Genomic DNA, 18,372 nt, shown 5'->3' on the forward strand with positions numbered 1-18,372 from the left:
GATATTACCAATGTGTAATTGGGAAAGATCGCTACTCTTCAGAATGAGAGCAGGAACGATAAAGTTTTCACTCTGTTTTCCATTGGGACACAGTCCATATGGAAATATTCCGTGCCCTTGTGACGGAATTAGTAAACAAAGTGATTTACATTTCTTTTTTATGTGTAAGTTTTAAATGAAATATAATAAATGGTTTTTAGCCCCATATTTTAAAAAACACAGACCTCTCTCTCTGAATCAGTCCTATCTCATGCTCCTAAAATTAGAGGACGACGAACTTATATTCCGCACAAGCACTTTTCTAAAAGTTATTTTTAATGTTCGTAGAAGTATGGAATGCCCTTCATCTATTTGTACTCCCTATGATTATTGACCTCCTTTGTACTCTAGATAATGGAAATATGTGACTGTTATTGTACTAATATGCACTTTACAAACATCTATTACATTTAGTGTAACTGTAATTTTAAATTTGTTGAATTGCATTTTAAATTGTGCTTTTATGGATTTTCTTGTAATCCGAATAAAGATTTTGAATCGAATCGACCCTGGGAACTGAGGTGGACTCTGGCCTAGTCAGAGTACCAACTCAGGCTGTTCTTGTCTGTGATGGGGACATAGCAATGTCCTCTACTGTAAGTCCCAGTAATCTGAGCAAGTACAGACAGACACCTTTTATTAATAATAAGATGGCTCAGGCCTACAGGGACACTTGTGCCAGTGTCACCTTGGTGACACCTAACGTTGTGGACCCTGAATAGATCATACTAGGTGAGACCTACCAAGGGACCAACGCTAGCAATGCCACTACCTCCCATAGTATGGCAGTTGTTAACTTCTCCTGGGGAGGGGTAACTGGCCTCAAAAGAGTTGTTGTGAGTTCAGACCTTCCAGTAGAGTGTATGTTAGGTAATGATCTTGAAACCTCAGTTTGGTCTGAGGTGGAGTATAGGACCCATGCAGAAATGCTGGGAATTTCAGCACGTGTCCTTGCTGTGACCAGGTCACAGGTCAAAAAGTGCTTACCTGAACAAGTGCTGGATCTTGGAACAATAGACCAGACACTACCAAAGAGAAAGAGCAAGAGGGTTAAGGCAGTGCCTTCCCCCCTACCTCAGGTTGAGGATCAGCCCTCCCAGGAGGATGATCCTGAAATCCCAGAGGGAACTGTCCTAGAAGAGCTTGAGCCTGATCAGGTTGAGTTTCTTGGGACAGGGGGACCCTCAAGGGCAGATCTGAGGCAGGCACAATTAGATTGTTCCTCTCTTGAAACCCTTACACAGCAGGCTGCTGCTGAGGCTGCTGAGAATGCTCAAGGTACCCATAAAGTGTATTGGGATGATGGGCTCCTTTATTCAGAGGCTAGAGACCCCAAGCCTGGTGCTTCCAGGAGGTTTGTTATACCTCTACAATTTAGGGGCTTCCTTCTTACCTTGGCCCATGATATTCCCTGAGCAGGACACTTGGGCCAGAACAATACTTGGGACAGGCTTGTCCCTCACTTTCACTGGCCCCATATGTCAGAAGATACAAAGGAGTTTTGTCACTCCTGTGTTACCTGCCAAGCCAGTGGCAAATCAGGTAGCACAACAAAGGCCGCCCTCATACCGCTATCTGTGGTAAGGGTACCCTTTGAAAGAGTGGGGATAGACATCGTAGGACCAATGGACCCCCAAACAGCATCTGGGCACAGATTTATACTGGTGGTAGTGGATCATGCCACCAGGTATCCAGAAGCTATTCCCCTGAGGCCCACAACAGCTCCTGTTGTGGCTAGGGCCCTACTTAGAGTTTTCTCCAGAGTGGGGTTTCCAAAGGAGGTTGTCTCTGACAGAGGTGCCAACTTCATGTCAGGATATTTAACTGCAATGTGGAAGGAGTGTGGGGTCAACTATAAGTTCACCACCCCTATCACCCACAGTGCAATGGGCTTGTGGAGAGATTCAACAAGACCCTCAAAGGGATGATAAAAGGGTTACCTGAAAAGCTGAGGCGAAGATGGGACATCATTTTATCCTGCCTTCTGTTTGCTTACAGAGAGGTTCCACAAAAGGGGGTTGGCTACAGCCCTTTTGAGCTTTTGTTTGGGCATCCTGTAAGGGGACCCCTATGTATTGTGAAGGAAGGATGGGAGTTACCTCTCAAAAAGTCTAAGCAGGACATAGTGGACTATGTACTTGGTCTCCGCTCCAGGATGGCTGAGTATATGGAGAAAGCTTCCAAAAACCTTGAGGCCAGCCAAGAACTTCAGAAAGCTTGGCATGACCAAAAGGCTGTGCTGACTGTGTACCAGCCAGGACAGAAAGTGTGGGTGTTGGAGCCAGTGGCCCCAGCAGCACTCCAGGACAAATGGTCTGGACCCCATACAATAGTTTAACAGAAGGGAGATTTCACCTACTTGGTGGACCTTGGGACTCCCAGAAGCCCCCACAGGGTGCTTCATGTCAACAGACTAAAAGCATTTGTCGACAGGGCAGACATGGGCTTGCTCATGGCTACAGATGAGGGGCAGGAGGAAGAAAGTGGCCCTCTCCCAGACCTGCTTACTCAGAACCGTGATGATGGGTCAGTAGATGGTGTAGTCTTTGCAGATAGCCTCTCTGAACATCAGCAACAGGACTGCAGACAAGTTCCTTAGTCCTTCAGACATCTGTTTTCTCTGACCCCAAGTCAGACAAGCTGGTGCACCCATGAGGTGGACACTGGTGACAATCTGCTTGTCAAGAGTAAAATCTACAGGCAACCTGACCATGTCAGGGACTGCATTAGGACAGAGGTCCAAAAGATGTTGGAGCTGGGAGTTATTGAGCCCTCGGAGAGCCCTTGGGCCAGTCCAGTAGTCCTGGTGCCACAACTTCACACCCAAGATGGTAAGAGAGAGATGAGGTTTTGTGTGGACTACAGAGGTCTCAATGCTGTCACTAGGACAGATGCCCACTTCATCCCCAGGGCAGATGAGCTCATTGATAGATTGGCTTCTGTCAAGTTCTTGAGCACATTTGACCTGACAGCAGGCTACTGGCAAATCAGATTAGCTGAGCATGCAAAAGCCAAGACAGCATTTTCGACCCCAGGAGGACATTATCAATTTGTGGTGATGCCCTTTGGTTTGAAGAATGCAGCTGCCACTTTCCAAAGGTTGGGGAATCAAGTTCTCTCAGGACTGGATGACTATTGTGCAGCTTATCTAGATGATAATGCTGTCTTTAGCTCCACCTGGGAGGATCACCTGGTCCACCTGAGGAATGTTTTAGAGGCTCTGCAAAAGGCAGGCCTCACTATCAAGGCTACAAAGTGCCAGATAGGTCAGAGCAAGGTTGTGTACCTGGGCCACCTGGTAGGTGGGGGTCATGTTCAACCACTGGAGAGCAAGATCCAGACCATCAGAGACTGGACTCCTCCAATCACCCAGACACAGGTCAGAGCTTTCTTGGGCCTGTCTGGGTACTACAGGAAGTTTGTGAAAAACTGTGGGTCCATTGTGACACCACTGAATGATTTAACTTCCAAAAAGATGCCAAAGAAAGTTCAGTGGACAGCTAGCTGTCAAAAGGCATTTGATGACCTGAAGCAGGCCATGTGTACTGCACCTATTCTGAAAAGTCCAGATTACTCTAAAGAGTTCATAGTCCAAACAGATGCTTCTGAGTTGGGTGTGGGAGCTGTACTTTCACAACTGAATATAGATGGTCAAGACCAGCCCATTGCTTTCATAAGCAGAAGGCTGACCCCTAGAGAGAAACGTTGGTCAGCTATAGAGAGGGAGGCTTTTGCTGTGGTTTGGGCCCTGAAGAAGCTGAGGCCATACTTGTTTATCACTCACTTCAAGATTCAGACAGACCACAAGCCCCTCATATGGTTAAATCAGATGAAGGGTGAAAATCCCAAACTTCTTAGGTGGTCCATTTCCCTAGAGGGGATGGACTTTACAGTGGAACATAGACCTGGGACTGGCCATGCCAATGCAGATGGACTCTCCAGATATTTCCACTTAGAACATGAAGACTCAACTGGCCAAGGTTAGTTTAATGTCCCTAAGTTTGGGGGGTTGTGTAGGAGGGTAGGGTCTGCTTCCTATGGTCATCCCCACTTTTTGCTTTTGCTTTACTGGATTTCGACTTAGATGTGGCTGTGGGCCTGCTAATCAGACCCACAGCCCAGATGCACTCTCTCTAAATTCACACCATTTACTCTAGGTACATCCACAATTGGGAATCGGTTCACCTTGTCAGACCCTGTAGAAGTGTACCCTAGCTACTCTGGGCATAGGTGTAACCAAGGCCTACCAGGGGCTGAAGCATGTATTATGCCACCCCTGGCTGGCCACTCAAACTGACACAACTGGCTGATCACTCAGCTGGGGCAAGGTCGTGTAATCACCCTTTGCTTAGGTATAGTATTCCTATATCTATACTTATATATAGACACATAGTAACCTATAAGTCACTCCTATGGCAGGCCTTAACAATCCTGGAGGCAGAGTGCTTGGTTATGTGTGAGATGGTGCTCTAGCAGGAGCTGAGCCTGTCTGCAGCTTGCGGAACCATGTCCTTATAGCTGTTCTATGATATCGCCATACCATATACTCTTAAGTGCATTATAATCCTCGCGGTTGAATGCTAACTTTGGTTTGGCTTTATCTAAACATGTCGTGTAAGGTGTCATACGCTTTGGAATACTACCCCCTCGCCAATTCTGGCGACTGGGGTAGCATTCCACCCTTCTAGAGGGAGAAGACATGTTGCTGCTGACTATCCCGGTTAAAGTTAACCAGAGCCCCAGCGTCACAAAATGGACGCTGCTGCCACAGACACAAGTCTGACCTCCTGCTGCTGGGAGTCCTTCCAGTCACGGAGGTTTGAACAATAGGTTTCCTGCCTGGAGAGGTGCGAGCACCACCCCAGACAGGACTTTGTGTATTGGGACAGGGATGGCTGAGTAGATTGATACACTGCCTGAGGCACACTAGGTGCTTCATGCATACTCCAGTTCAAACCGGTTGCTGGGGCACTCCAGCCCCAGCTCTGGCGCAAAATTGGGCAAAGGAAAGGGGGGTCCAACCACCCCCCTTCCTGTTCCCACCCATAGGAGGGACCTAGGAATGAATCCAGCCCCTTTTAGCTGTATAAAGGTAGGAGCTGTGTCCTTAGACTTTAGATTTGATCCTGAACTGAAACTTGAACAAAACTCTGGACTTTCGACATTCTGCTGAAGCTGAAGACTGAAGAATCTCCCTTGTGGCCAAGGAGTGACCACCCTGGGCAACCAGGCACCATCCAGCAAATCAACAGCTTGCTTTGTCGACGCTCCCACCGGGACCCGAGCACAGAGCCTGACAAGACCCAGACTTCCAGACCTCTCCGACCCTCTCTTCATGTCTGCAGCATAGCTGAGATCCGTGGAGGCGACGAGACATGTGGGACCGGACATCTTGAAAAGTCCATTCCTTGCTAACTGTGCAGCTCCTGAGGTATCCTCGAAGCTGTGCACTGGGGATTGAGAAGCCCCGAATCCGAGCTCCTCCTGCACCGAAGATCAGCACTCCACACTCCACGAGTTCTGCGTGGGGCCCTTCTGCTTGTGTTCTACTCGACGCGTTGTCCGGATGCTGGCCCTTTGGCTAGTAGCCTCTGTGACGACAATTCTTTCAAATCACCTCGCTGGTCTGGTTGCTTCAGACTGGCCCTTGCCTTCCTGCAAAGGTGAGGCACCTCAGACCTTGCTGGTCTGCATCAGAAGCCTTCTTTGAATCCTGCGTGGGTTGCCTTTGCCAAGGCTTGTTGACTCCAATCCGGCAGTCAACCCCTCCATCTGCGAGAACCTTCGAGGGACAGCTCCTCTCCAGCATCTGGTTGTCCTCGACGCGTCCTGGTCCGCGTGGCTGAAGAGACAAGCTTCACGACAGCACCTGATTGCTCCTCGACGTCGTCTGGTTCCTTCCTGGTTCTACCCGGTCAGTGGCTAGTGACCCAGACTCTGTCCCCTCTGCTTTCAGGTCTTCTTCATCCTTTTTTTTTTTTTTTTTTAAACCTTTATTGAAGCATTCAAACGTATTACAAGCATAGGCCTACAACCACAGGGGCCGGCCGTAAACTCAGCAAATCAAATAGGGAATTTACTTATCAGTCAACAGCCCTGGCACCAGCTGTGATGCAAGGCACAGCATATGGTAGAATGCGATATCAACAAACAGGATAATACAGAGGGTTTGTTTTTCTTTTTTGAAGAAGCAGTAGTGGCATTACTATAAGAGGCGTCACACCATATAAGAAGGAGCAATTAGAGATGGGGGATGTACCTCGCACTGCAGTCAATAGAAGATAACGAATAATATAGCCGTAGTAACGCAACGCCTAGCAGAGGCAGACAAGGAGTAAGGATAATCTATTAGCGAGCGATCTAGTGCGAGTACCATCCAGAAAACCCACTCTTAGGAGACAGTAAAGTAAAAGCTAGTATAGACGCCCAATAGAGTAAGAAGTAACTGAAGGATAAACAGCCAACCACCCTGAGAAGAAAGAAAGGAAAAGAAAGGGACCCTAGAACAAAACAAACTAAAATACCAAAACCCCCCCGTATCCCCCCACCCTGCACCCCTGTAATGGCTACGGCCTACCCCACTAACAGCGTGCCTGTCACCCCAGAACTCACCCTAAAGGAAGGAAAAGAAAAGCGGAGGAGAAGAACAAAAAACACACTCCCGGGTTCCCATACCCCCGCCATCAGCGACCTCCCCAAGACGTATTGTCCACTGTTTGAAGCAAAGTATTAAACCCCAGCCTGGGGAGGACATCAACAAAACCACCCGACTCCCGTTACACTATAAGGTACAATCCCGGCACATCTCACGGAAATTAGCAAACCCTAAAATGCAAAGTCAACCCTGGCCAGTACGGTTCTTTATGAGAGCCCTTGTCGCCCAGGCCACAGTCACCATGAGGAAATTGAAGCGTTCATAAAAGTCCAAGTCAATGAAATCGGATCGAAGACAGGATATAAGTTCGCGACATCCACAAAACCGGCAAGGAAGAGTGAAGAAGAATGGCAAACCTCTCCGATAGTCACTGAAGAACTGTTTGTGGCGATCAAGACCTTTAGCAACGATGTTCCGCCGAGCAGGGTCCGAGCAGGGAAAACTGACGATGATCATAGGTGCGCTATCTATGAAGCCAGAGTCATCAAAGCGGGCTGAATCAGGCTTCCGCACGGGGACCTCAAAATGGTAGGCAGAGTACTCCACGGGAACCACAGTTTGCTGATAGCATGTCGGAGTGTCGTCGTCCGGTCTCAGACAGACGTTGCCCAGCGTTACAGACCACTGATGGTACATGCCGGTGATTTGAGAGTGGAGCGCCCCAATGGCGGCCATTACGGACCTCAATGTTGGTGTGCCGTCCGTCCCCTCCATCAACTCCCGCGAAGCGACGAAGCAGGACTCGAACCCCGGAGAGGAACAACTCCGAGGCACCAGGCACACACGGAGCCGATGACAACAGTGGGCGCTCTCAAAACTGGCAATATCGACACCTTCGCCGCTCGCGGGCCCAAGCCCGTCAACCCCGGCCCCCCAGCAGGGTCTCCGGGCGTCGGACCCCCGACCGCGGCTACCGATGTGCACTTGCGTCACTGTACCGTGTCCTTAGCGTAAGCCGGTTACTGAGTAGCCAATCGTAAATGCAAGTATGATCCGAGTTCGGAAGACCGGACGCAACCCTGGTCTCACAGCCGATGTTGATCAACTCTATCCCGGATGGGTTAGAAATCGAGGCCCCGGCTTCAGCCCTGAAGTAGGCCAAGAAGACAAACACGACATATCTTCGTCACCCGGTAAGTTGGAAATTCCGGGATTGCACCGCAGGAGTCAGGAGCACTTCATGTGCACGGGAGTCCGGCGTGAGGAAAGGATAGAAAGCAGGATATCCGAGCTGACGGCGGAGGTCAGTGGAGCCGGGAGCTTATGCGGCCATCTTGCTTCGCAGCGTAGCTCCTCCTCATTGTCTTCTTCATCCTTGATCCACCCTTGGATCCACACGGACATCTTCCTCCTGGTCGCCTGCAGTATCTTTCTTCACAGGCTCCATCAATCAATAATCAGGAAATTTGTAGAGCGCGCTACACACCCGCTAGGGTCTCAAGGCACTGGGGGGGGGAGAGAAACAGCTAGTGGTCGAAGAGCCAGGTCTTGAGCAGTCTTCTGAATGCCGGGAGGCCAGCAGTCTGGCGTAGGTGGAGGGGGAGGGCGTTCCAGGTCTTGGCGGCGCGGCGGGAGAAGGATCTGCCTCCTGAGGTGGTTCTGTGGATGCGTGTGGATGCGTGGGACGGTGGCCAGGGACAGGTTGGCAGAGCGGAGATTCCTGTTGGGTACGTAGAAAGATAGTCTGCTGTTGAGGTAGGCGGGGCCGGTCTTGTGTAGTGCTTTGTGTGCGTGGATCATGAGTTTGAAGGTGATTCTTTTGTTAACAGGGAGCCAGTGTAAATCTCTCAGGTGGGGGGTGATGTGGTTTCTGCGGGGGACGTCGTGGATCAGGCGAGCGGAGGCGTTTTGGATTCTCTGGAGTCTGTTGATGAGTTTGTTTGGGGCTCCGACGTAGAGGGCATTTCCGTAGTCGAGTCGGCTGCTGATGAGGGTGTGGGAGACTGTTTTCCGAGTGTTTGTCGGGATCCATCTGTAGATCTTGCGGAGCATATGGAGGGTGTGGAAGTATGAGGAGGAGTTGGCATTGACTTGGTTGGTCATGCTGAGCGTAGAGTCGAGGATGATTCCTAGGTTGCGTGCGTGGTTGGTCGGTGTCGGGGGGCTTCCAGGGAGGAGGGCCACCAGGAGTTGTCCCACGCCGAGGGGTTGGGACCCAGGATGAGGATCTCCGTCTTGTCCGTGTTCAGTTTCAGCCGGCTTGCTTCCATCCAGGCGGCGACTTCAACAGCGAAACCCGACACATCTTTACACCTATGCACCCGCTTCCTGTGGGTGAGGTAACGCAAGTACTTCGGTGCTCCCACGGGTATTGACTATCCAAGTGTCTAGGTTTTTAGTAGTTTCTTTCTAGCTAGACCGGAAGCGTCCTAAATCCTTCTTTTTCTAAACTCTAAGTTCCCATTGACTTAACATTGACTCTCGCGTGTGTGTAAAGACACTGCATGCGCCGCCTGTGGGCCTCCTACTCCTAACCTAAGGGTCAGATAGTGTACCCCCAGCGATTCTCTAGGCCCTAGGCCTTTCCTTTTCTCAAGTCGTGGTTCTTATACCACTTACTTAGTATATGGTTTTACGCGCCCCTAGGGCCTGACTGTAAATTGTGCTATTTAAAGTATTTCTAAGAATAACTTGTTAGGTGCTTTTGCCTCTGATCTCATAAAGAGTTCAGAGGAGTGTGTTAGTAAATAAATATATATATATTTTATATATATCCTGTGTGGTGTCCTTTCATTTGGTACTCAAGGGGTTACATATGGTAAAACAGCTGGCTTTACATGCCCTCAAGAGTCTTTTAGCCTAAGACTGTTCTGTTCACGCTACCACTAGGATAGCTGGTCTATAAGGATGACTTACAACCATCACCATAAGGGTTGTTTGGACTGGTGCAAGGTGTTCACTAGAATAGTGAACATCATATACCAGGCCAACTTCTCACAGTGTCTCTTTCAGATCTTCCTAGCAGAGCGCAAGCTATATAACAGCTACCACTACCCCACATAGGGTAAGTTAAGACCCAAGACATGGGAACCCTCTTTAGAAGAAACTTCCACAGCAGAGGAAAAAACCAAAGAACTACGGGAAAAAAAAACACGGAAGGCTTATCAAGCAGCCCAAGAGAAAAACAGAAGGCCTTATCTTAGTGCAAAGTCTGTGCAGATAACTCTAGCAAAAACAAACAGTCAACAAAGGGCTGTCCAGCAGCCAACCACACCACAGTCCCAGCCAGGAGGACTCAAGTGGCCATAAAACACACCCAGAGCAAGGGCAACAGGCCCAGAAGAAGTTCCAGAACCAGATCAACTCAGCAGTCATTGAGGATGGTAAGAAGAAGGAGAACCTCTGGATGGCAGAGGCTGCTGGTGTATAAAATAACAGGGTACCATCAAATGGAAGATCAATCAGCAGCTCCCAAACATTTTCAGGGAACACGCCGTCCCGAAGCCAAGCATGGCGGCAGAGGGCGACTGTGGAAGCGTTGGCCCGGCCCAGCACCTCCGAGATGTCCAGAGCAAAGCGGAGAATAAACGCCGCAAGCTCCCGGCCATCCAGCGCATGATGTCGTAAGTCAACCTTAACAGTCTCCTATGAAGCGGCGGATCCCAAGGACTCAGTCGAGTCCCACACACAAGAGGAGGCCCTAGCCAACACACATAAGGTGTTAAGTGGTCGAGGCAAACATGTTGCACCCCCAAGAGTGCAGCCAGCGGGCCTTCCAGGATGGTAGGGACAACAGTGGCAGCAGGGAGGAAAAAGCAGTCCGCAAAAGTGGACTGGAGGCAGAGGGGTGGAGGGAAAGACACGCCGGGTCACGCGGCGCAAAAAGGTGCCGGCGCAGAAGGTGTTGAGGCACTGGATCCCCGGAGGTGGGGTGCCTCCAGGCCCTCATCAGGGAAGAAAGGAGCGAACCCTCAAAGGGAAGCAATAGCTCCCTCCCACCAGAGCCCTGGTGGAGAACCTCCAAAAGATGGTCTGTCGGAAAATGAGCAGCCAAGTCACCCATGTGCAGAATACCCACAACCGTGGACACTGCGTGAGCGAAGGCTGCACCCGCCTCCGTAGGGCCCTGCGGTGGAGAAAGCAGCTCCTCCGTGGGTGACGGCTGTAAACTGAGGCAGCCGTCCCCGAAGAAGAGCGGGGCAGGCAAAGGCCAGACCTGGAAGTTAGAAGGAACCGAAGAATGGGGGACCTATGGCTCCTTCGGCGAACACCTTGGCCTCGGGAATGGCGGGGAGCCGCCCTTTGATGACGCCGGTGAAAAGGCCACCACGCGGCAGCCTGTTTCCGGGGAGGATGACATAGTAGGCACCCAACCTCCGGAGAAGAGGGAGCATCCGAATACGAATCCGCAACTCGGTGCCTGTCTGGTGCCGTAGAGTCTGCCGCCCGAGGTAGGACGTCATCACCATCCGACGCTGAAGGAGACGCCAGACAGGGCTCCTTCAAGCCACACTGCGCCGGGGACTGGCGCGGAGCCGAAGTGGCAAAGGGGCGGTGCCGGAACCGCGCCGACTTGACTTCCGATGAGGAAGCCTCTTGCTTGGAGGAACGAGAGGGACCAGGGGAGTGACACAAAGCCCTGCGCCAGCCTCGGCCCAGAATGTGACGGAGGTGACCCGCCGACCCATGCAGTGCTGCCAGGGCTGATTCAACCTCCGACTCGCCCTCCGACGAGGTAGCCGCCTGCGCAGGGGGACGAGCTAGTCCCGGAGGATGATGGGGGGTCCCAGTCCAGCCTCGACCCAGAGCGGGAGGAGGAGGGTCCACCGACCCCTGTGGTGCCACCCGGTCCAGCAGGTGCCGGCGCCGTGGCGGCTTCAGCTCGGCCGTGGATGAGGCCGCTGCCTGTCCAGAGGGCCGAGCAGGGCTCAGGGATGTGACCCCAGCCCCGACCTCCCACAACACCACAGGGACTCCCACAGGAGTTTGCTGAGAGACAGAGGTGCCATGCTCTGAAGGAGGGACCCCCAAAGGGCCGCACGTCAACAGCACCACAGCCTCCAAGCCTGGAGCCGCCGGCAACGCTGCGGAGGGCCCCGCGCAATGGAAGGGATCCGCTAACACCCCAGGAGGGGAAGGAGGAGGAGGAGATGCCAGCGACGCCTGTAAAGCCACCGCATATGTCTTCATTTGGACTTTCAACGCCCTTTCACTGGGAAACAGTGGATAGGAGGGCGACACGCCCGCATCACCCGCGGAGAGCCCACACCCCCGGCAGGCCGAACACCAGCCCCCCGGGACAAGCTGCTACACTTACCCACCATGGAGCGCCGCTCTCGCGATATTGGAGAGGGATGAAGACGCCGACGACAGCCGCTTCTGAAACCGCCTGCCGAGGCTGATCGAGGGGATGAAGCCGACCTTTAAAGACACGCCGAGCAGTTTCATCCGGCGCTCCAGCCGCGACTTCGGCTTTAGCTGTTGGCACGCCTCACAGTCAGTGGTGCTGTGATCTTCCCCTAAACACCACATGCAAATGAGGTGAGGGTCCGTCGCCGACATAAGACGCCCACACGACGTGAAAGTTTTGAAGCCCGAAGGCATTCGCACACTGTTCCACCAAAATATAACACAATGATGAAATAAAAGCAGGGGGACCAAACAGGCCCGAACAGAGGCCGGATCTACGTTGCACGCGGAAAAGTTTAAAACTGCCGTAGGCGCACCGGGGTGGGATTTGTGTGACCTCGCTGACGTCACATACGCGGATGACGCTTGGGCGGAGTTGCGTGATGCCGTCCCCCCGGCGCGCAGGGATGCTGTGGCAAAAAGTTTTACGGATCCAGTCTCACGCCTGGGGATAATTCTACGTGAAGGAATCTGCGGCTAGTAGTCTATCAGATGAGAAAGTCATGTCCTAAAAGGCACACAGGATTCGAGAAACATATTACAAATTGATGATTTTCTTCAAATGTCCCTACCTTAACAGGCACTTCTTCAGACAGAGGGCTTGCTAATTTCTTATTCGCATCTCCTACAACTTGGATAGTTTTTCCCAAAAGGGGTAGGTTTGTGACCTTTGCGGGTAGCACCAGTGTCTATCAAGAAAGTGACATTGTGGCCATCTACATCAGTATCAACATATGCTCCACTCTCGTCTAACTCGAAGACTGCGTCAAGTGAACAGTCTTCCTCCGCCCCCAAGGCACCACTAAAAGGACTGGTCTGAACCGTAAACGTTGGGAGTCTCAAACACTAGGTAACTCTGACACACGTTCTAATTTGCATTCATGTCCATGTTTGAATTAAATCTATGATTTCCTCCATCTTGTTGTGGCATCGGAGGTTGCAGTACTTGCATCACAGGACCTTGTGAACCCGAAAAATGTTGAGATCTCGGTCTGGGCACATTACTGCACAACGTTTTCCTGAGACTGGGCTATACTCCTATTCTGTTCCTGATATACGAGTTACTTACCTTCAGTAACGATGTAGAGACGATTCTAGCCGCAGATTCCGTAGAATTATCCCCAGGCGTGAGACTGGATCCGGAAAATTTTCCTTGCCACAGCATCTCTGCGCGTCGTGGGCGGTACCACGTGATTCTGTCCTGACGTCGTCTGCGGGCTTGATGTCAGCGAGGTCACATAAACCCCACCCCGGCGCGCCTACATCAGTTTTCCTCAGAGAACTTTTCTACGCCACAACGAGGAGCCATCACAAACAAAAACTATGAGAATATGGGAACAGTGTGCGAAATAGCAGAGAAACAGAAAGGAAAGAAGCAAATGGAGGGGTACAGACCCATTCGGGGAGTGCCAGGTACTGTGGCACCGAAATTCATAGAAGGGAAGAGCAGAGCACAGCCCAAGCAAAGCAACATACAATACAACATTCTCCCTAGAGACAGAAAAAAACATGTGAAAAACTGTGCCGCAGATGAAAAAAACCTGCAACCAGAGTCCATTAACAGTGAAGGACAAAGAGTCAAGAACAGAAGAGTAACCCCAAGACAACACCATCAAGGAGAGTCGTGTCCTCTGAAAGGAGCTAAGGCTGAGGCCCAGCCAAGAGACCCCAGCTCATGGTACTGCACATGAGTCAGAAACTCCAAGCAAGGAAAAAGGGGAAGTATGAGAAGGCCCCACACTGGAAACACCAGGATGTAGGTGTAGGAGAGTAGGGTCTGCTTCCTATGGTCATCCCCACTTTTTGCTTTTGCTTTACTGGTTTTCGACTTAGATGTGGCTGTGGGCCGGCTAATCAAACCCACAGCCCAGATGCACTCTCTCTAAATTTTAACCTTGTACTCTAGGTACATACACAATCGGGAATTGGTTCACCTTGTCAACCCCTGTAGTAGTTTTGACAAGGGCATAGGTGTAACTAAGGCCTACCAGGGGCTGCAGCATATATTATGTCACCCCTGGCTGGCCACCTAAATTGACACAACTGGCTGATCACTCAGCTGGGGCAAGGTCGTGTAATTACCCCTTGCTTAGGTATAGTATCCCTATAACTACCTTACATATAGACACATAGTAACCTATAAGTCACTCCTATGGCAGGCCTTAACAATCCTGGAGGCAGAGTGCTTGGTTATGTGTGAGATGGTGCTCTAGCATGAGCTGAGCCTGTCTGCAGCTTTCGGAACCATGTCCTCATAGCTGTTCTATGATATTGCCATACCATATACTCTTAAGTGCATTATGAACCTCGCGGTTAAATGCTAACTTTGGTTTGGCTTTATCCAAACATGTTGTGTAAGGTGTCATATGCTTTGGAATACTACCCCCTTGCCAATTCTGGCGACGGGGGTAGCATTCCACCCTTCTAGAGGGAGGAAACATGTTATTACTGACTATCCCGGTTAAAGTTAACCGGAGCCCCAGCGTCACAAAATGGACGCTGCTGCCACAGACACAAGTCTGACCTCCTGCTGCTGGGAGTCCTTCCAGTCACGGAGGTTTGGACAATAGGTTTCCTGCCTAGAGAGGTGCGAGCACCACCCCAGACAGGACTTTGTGTATTGGGACAGGGAGGGCTGAATAGATTGAGACACTGCCTGGAGCACCCTAGGTGCTCCATGCATACCCCGGTTCAAACCGGTTGCTGGGGCACTCCAGCCCCAGCTCTGGCACGAAACTGGACAAAGGAGAGGGGGTGTAACCACCCCCCTTTCCTGGTCCCACCTATCGGAGGGACCTAGAAAGTAATCCAGCCCCTTTTTTTAAAAAAATTTTTTTATTATAAATCTTTATTAACATGAAGGCATAAGGTGCATACACATTATTGCAGTTCATAAATAATAACTTTTCCAATGTAAGTACATTATGTTAAATCATCTTATTCAATGTACAATCAGACGTAGGTGAGTGTTGTCCTATCAAGACCTGGTTGGTACCTACTAGTTGTCTTCGTACAAGTATTGAAGCTCAGTATATTGTTTCACAGTATATGAGGTATATCCCCCGTACCCTCCTAACACAAATAGTAATATGCGAATAATACAATTCAATAACAATTAGAAATAAACTTAACCCATGTCATCATTTTCCAGTTTGTCACATATGTCCATAGTTGACCAACAGCACCTTTCAAGGCCGCTTTCCTGGCCTTAGCAAGGCCAGAACTGCCTAGCAGTTTGTCGGAGACCAACATCCAGTACCCCACCGCCCATCCCCTACTCATCTTCCTCTTCGAAATCTAAGTCCTCTTCTTCTGGCAAGGGTTCGCAGATTTCCCCCCTGTAGACATTCCAAGGGGTCCAGACCTTGTTCCACTTACGGGGGCAAGCCCTGAGTACATACACCGCCCTTTCCACCACCATCAGCAGGTCCATATTTCTAGTCCATCTAGCTGCCGTAGGCAAATCCGGAGCCCCCCATTTTTGTGCAATGACTCGCTTAGCCACTGTTACTGCCAGTGTGGCCCATATCAATCCGTACCTATCCAGGTAATTGGGGTCCCAGATATTCAACAGACACTTACGGGGTTCAGGTAGGATGGAGATCTTGAGGGTTTGGGAGACAGTGCGCATAACCTGCTTCCAGAATTCTTGGATCTTTGGGCAGTCCCAAAGTGTGTGGAATAGCGTTCCCTCCTCCCCGCAACCCCTCAGGCAGAAGGGATGTGTTGCCCTTTGTATCCTGTGAAGTAGTGTTCTAGTGTAGTAAGAGCGGTGCAGAATTTTAAGTTGCACTAATCTAAATTTTGCCGAAATACCTACTTCCTTTGGGGAGGCAAGTGCTGCATTCCATTCCGATTCATCTAAGTCGCCTATCTCCTCCACCCACTTCTCTTTAAGTTTATAATCCAGCCCCTTTTAGTTGTATAAAGGTAGGAGCTGAGTCCTGAGACTTTAGATTAATCCTGAAATCGAAACTTGACACAAAACTCTGGACCTTCGACATTCTGCTGAAGCTGAAGACTGAAGAATCTCCCTTGTGGCCAAGGACTGACCACCCTGGGCAACCAGGCACAATCCAGCAAATCAATGGCTTGCTTTGTCGACGCTCCCGCCGGGACCCGAGCACAGAGCCTGACAAGACCCAGACTTCCAGACCTCTCTGATCTTCTCTTCACGACTGCAGCATAGCTGAGATCCGTGGAGGCGACGAGACACGTGGGACCGGACCCCTTGAAAAGCCTGCAACTTGCTAACTGTGCAGCCCCTGAGGCATTCTCGAAGCTGTGCACTGGGGACTGAGAAACCCCGAACCCGAGCTCTACCTGCGCCGAAGATCAGCCCTCCACACTCCACGAGTTCTGCGTGGGGCCCTTCTGCTTGTGTTCTGCTCGACGCGTTGTCCGGTTGCTGGCCCGTTGGATAGTAGCCTCTGTGACGACAATCCTTTTGATCTACATCACTGGTCTGGTTATCCAGACTGGCCCTTGTTTCCCTGTAAAGGAGAAGCACCTCAGACCTTGCTGGTCTGCACCAGAAGCCTTCTTTGAATCCTGCGTGGGTTGCCTTTGCCAAGGCTTGTTAACTCCAATCCGGCAGTCGACCCCTCCATCTTCGAGAACCTTTGTGGGACAGCTCCTCTCCAGCACCTGGTCATCCTCGACACCTCCTGGTCCGCGTGGCTGTAAAGGAAAGCTTCAAGACAGCACCTGATTGCTCCTCTACGTCGTCTGGTTCCTTCCTGGTTCCACCCGGTCACTGGCTAGTGACCCAGACTCTGTCCCCTCTGCTTTCAGGACTTCTTCATCCTTGATCCACCCGGACATCTTCCTCCTGGTCGCCTGCAGCATCTTTCTTCACAGACTCCAAAGACTTCAACGGCGAAACCCGACACATCTTCACACCTATGCACCCGCCGTCCGTGGGTGAGGTTGCGTGAGTACTTCGGTGCTCCCAAGGGTATTGACTATCCAAGTGTCTAGGTTTTTAGTTGTTTCCTCCTAGCTAAACCGGAAGTGTCCTAAATCCTTCTAAATCTAACTTCTAAGTTCCCATTGACTCACGCGTGTGTGTAAAGACACTGCACGCGCCGCCTGTGGGCCTCCTACTTCTAAACTAAGGTTCAGATAGTGTAGCCCCAGCGATTCCCTAGGCCCTAGGCCTTCCCTTTTCTCGTGACTTTCTTAATATATGGTTTGCTTTGCCCCTAGGGCCTAACTGTAAATTGTGCGACTTAACGTATTCTGACTGAGTAACTTGTTATGTGCGTTGGCCTCTGATCTCATAAAGAGTTCAGAGGAGTGTGTTAGTAAATGCAAACATATATATTTTATATATATCCTGTGTGGTGTCCTTTCATTTGATATTCAAGGGGTTACATATGGTAAAACAGCTGGCTTTACACTCCCTCAAGAGTCTTTTAGCCTACGACTGTTCTGTCCAAGATACCACTAGAATAGCTGGTCTATAAGGTTGACTTACAACCATCACCATAAGGGTTGTTTGGACTGGTGCAAGGTGTTCACTAGAATAGTGAGCATCATATACCAGGCCAATTTCTCACAGTAGGGATGCAGGAGTAGTAATGAACCTACCAATCAAGTACCAGAAAGGAAGGAGTGGATGCAAACACACCGAACAAAGCATCCCGCTAGGGAGGAGTGAAAGAGGGCACTCGCAGAAGACAAAGCACCCAGAGGCAGGCGAGTGCGGAAGACCAAGCTAAGGGTCCTCACAGAACGGGGAAGAAGGGCGGGTCGTGAAGGAATCTGCGGCTAAAATCGTCTCTACCAGATACATCGTTACCAAAGGTAAGTAACTTGTACATCTGATAGAGACTACTAGCCGCAGATTCCTTAACGTAGAATAGATACCCTAGCCATACCCACGGGGAAGGAGGGTCTGTGAGAGGATCCCACCAGCCTGGACATAACAGAGGGTCCCACAGGGGACGAGTCCAATGGACAGGGCGAGGAGCCCTGTCCCCCCCAGGCAAAGGGAACCCCTACAGTCAGAACACCACCGATCCCCAGGGGGGATGCGGGAAGAAGAAAAGAAGAGAAAGCCCGTTCACACTCAGCAGAGGAAACAGGGGCAAGGCAAGAGGAGGCCGAAGAACGCGACACCCATATCAGGCCACAAAACCTCCATCCAAGGCAAGGCAAGGAAGAGGAAGAAGATTAACGTAGGAGACAAGGCCGAAAGAAGGCAAGCCCCTCCACCGGGAACACACCCCGCGAAGAGGGCAGCTGAACCTACCACACCCAGAAGTCAATAGACCAGACAGAAAAAGGCCGACAGCAATAAAGCAGGCGGAAGCAGCAAGAGTAGC

Source organism: Lissotriton helveticus, chromosome 10 (assembly GCF_964261635.1).
Source record: "Lissotriton helveticus chromosome 10, aLisHel1.1, whole genome shotgun sequence".
NCBI classification, from domain to species: Eukaryota; Metazoa; Chordata; class Amphibia; order Caudata; family Salamandridae; genus Lissotriton; species Lissotriton helveticus.